We start from the raw sequence: 3,355 nt of genomic DNA, 5'->3' as shown, positions 1-3,355 counted from the left end.
ATTGTACACTCATTAAAGTGAATGCCAATATATAATTTCAACAGATTGGATCATGATTGTGAGGTATCAACTTGAGCTCCTCATTGTCAAACACCATCATCGTTGTCTCTGTCGAATGCAGTTTCAATTGGAACAGGGCTGCAATACACCCTTTTTTAAGCACTCTTCGAACCCTGTGGTATTGTAGCTCTAAAGGAATCGGGGATGTGCCTTCCTGCTAATAAGACATGTTGATCGCCCTCCTTAAACTCCAGAGTCAATTTGCTGTAGTTAAGATCACTAGTCCTAACTACGCGAGCCATTGGACGCCGAGGATGAGATCCACGCCAAAATGAGGTAATACAAAGGCATTTATTAGAATAGAATGACTATGTAAATTAACCTATACTTGTCGATCCAAGCCTTCACACTTTAACCGATTGTTGCTACCAGCTATAACCGTCACGTTGGGCACGGTCTCTATCGTAAGGCCTAAGTGTTGTGCGATGCAACTCTGGATGAATTTGTGCGTGCTCCCTCTATTGATGAGGACTTGTATGGGCCGGCAACATCACCGGTTAGACGAATGGTAGTCAACGACTGTACTCCCACCAACGAGTGATAGGACAGTTCACTAGTTGTAATCCCCTCTGAAGATGCATAAAACTTAGAGTGGAATCTTGAGGACATGACTTCCATATTGGTACAGGAAGAGGAAAGAAAGAAGAAGGAAAAATTTAATTCTACTTATTTTGTTTCCAATAATAGGGGTAAGAAGAAATTCAAGAAAAATTGGAAAGGCAACAAGCAAGAAAATTCAGGAAAAATAGAACTGAAAACTGATCAGAATTTGAAACCAAAGACTAAGGCTTTTAAGGGAAAGTGCTTCTTCTGCAAAAAGGATGGACATAGGAAGACATATTGCTATGGCTATAAGAAATGGCTTGAAAAGAAAGGTACATCTTTAGCTCTTGTGTGTCTTGAATCAAATCTTGTAGATGTTTCCCTTGATTCGTGGTGGATTGATACTGGAGCAACTATTCACATCACTAATTGTTTGCAGGAATTAAGAAGCAGGTGGAAACCAAGTGAGGGAGAGATGATGATCTACATGGGGAATGGAGAGAAGACCAAAGTTGAATTCATAGGAGTAGTTAGATTACTTTGATCCATTGGTTTTTTTTTGGATTTGAATGATGTGGTTTATGTACTGTCGTTTAGACGAAAACTTGTTTCGGTATCTAAACTTGACAGTTGTGGTTACACTTTTAATATTGGCAAGGAAAAAATTATTGTCTATTCTGGTTCTCTTATGGTTGGATCTGCCTTGTTATGTGATGGTCTTTATAAATTTGATTTGGATATTAGTTCTTCTAAATATGCCAACACTTCTTATGTTGTAAATTATGTGGTTACAAATCCTAAATGTGCTAGATTGGATGAAAGTTCTTCTATGTTGTGGCATAAACGTTTAGGACATATTTCTAAATAGAGGATAGAATGATTGATTAAGGATGATACACTTCCTCAATTGGATTTTTCAGATTTTGGAATTTGTATTGATTGTATTAAGGGAAAACACACTAGAGCTAAAAAAGAAAGGTGCAACCAGGAAGGATGAAGCATTGGAGCTGATTCATACTGATATTTGTGGTCCATTAACTCCTACTACCATGGGTGGATACAAATATTTTATTACTTTCATAGATGATTTTTCCCGTTTTGGTTTTATTTACCATATTCAAGAAAAATCTGAATCCTTAGATGCTTTCAAAGTTTTTAAAGCAGTGGTAGAACTTAAAAGGGAAAAGAAGATAAAAAGTGTGAGATCTGATCGAGGTGGAGAGTTTATGGTAGATATGATGAAACTGGGCGTAACCCTGGACTATTTGCCAGATTCTTACAAGAATGTGGTATTGAGGCTCAGTACAGTATGCCTGGTTCACCTGAGCAGAATGGGGTGGTTGAAAGGAGAGACCGTACCCTTATGGATATGGTGAGAAGCATGATAAGTAATTCAACTTTACCTAATTTCTTATGGGGTGATGCTTTGAAAACAACAGTATATATTTTGAATAAAGTGCCTAGCAAGTCTGTTCCCAGAACTCCCTATGAATTGTGGACTAGTAAAAAGCCAAATTTATCTCATTTTTCATATATGGGGATGTGCTGCAAAGGTGAGACCTTACAATCCTCAGATGAGGAAGCTTGATCCAAGGACCGTTAGTGGTCATTTTATTGGTTATTTTGAAAGATCAAGAGGATTTAGATTCTATTGTCCTACACATTCTACCAGAGTAGTGTAATCAAATCGGGCAGTTTTCTTTGAGGATGATCTAGATTTTTAGTCTGCTCAACCACGTAACTTTGTTTTTGAGGAGGAACGTGTTCTTGTACCTATGCCTGTGACGCTGCTGTCTACTGTATTATAGCCTCACATTGAACAAGAGAATGTCCCCACTCAAGAACTTGTGCAACCTATAGTGGCTGAGCCTGCATCCCCTGTTGTTGATGAGATTCAGAACCATATTGCAGCTGATGTTCCCTTGAGAATATCAGAGAGAACTCATAGACCTACCATATCTGATGACTATGTTGTTTTTTTACAGGAACATGAATTTGATATTACTTTGGATTCAGATCCAATTAGTTTTGACCAAGCTGCCAATGATCCCAATTCATCAATGTGGATGGTTGCCATGCAAGATGAATTGAATTCTATGTCTGTTAATGATGTTTGGGATTTGGTTGAATTACCAAAAGGATGTAGACCGATTGGCTGTAAATGGATTTTCAAGACCAAACGACACTCTAAAGGTGAAATTAAACGTTACAAGGCTAGACTTGTAGCAAAAGGATTCAGCCAGAGAGAGGGCATAGATTACAAAAAAACATTCTCACAAGTCTCGACAAAAGATTCTTTCAGAATCATTATGGCTTTAGTAGCACATTTTAATTTGGAACTTCATCAGATGGATGTCAAAATAGCTTTCCTAAATGGAGATCTTGAGGAGGATGTTTACATGCAACAACCCCTTGGCTTCAGGCAAGCTGATACAGAGCACCTTGTGTACAAACTCAAGAAATCTATTTATGGTTTGAAACAGGCATCTAGACAATGGTATCTTAAGTTCAATGAAGTTGTCACTTCTTGTGGTCTCAAAGAAAATCTTGTGGATTAGTGCATTTATCTGAAGATCCGTGGGAGTAAGTTCATTTTTATTGTGCTTTTTGTTGATGATATTCTTCTTGCTAGCAATAATGTTGATCTTTCGCATGAGACAACGATTATTATCAAGTCACTTTGATATGAAGGATCTTGATGAGGCCTCTTATGTTTTAGGCATTGAGATCATCGTGATAGGTCTTGTAGCAT

Source organism: Macadamia integrifolia, unplaced genomic scaffold (genome assembly GCF_013358625.1).
Source record: "Macadamia integrifolia cultivar HAES 741 unplaced genomic scaffold, SCU_Mint_v3 scaffold2077, whole genome shotgun sequence".
Taxonomy (NCBI): Eukaryota; Viridiplantae; Streptophyta; class Magnoliopsida; order Proteales; family Proteaceae; genus Macadamia; species Macadamia integrifolia.
This window is presented reverse-complemented; position numbering follows the sequence as displayed.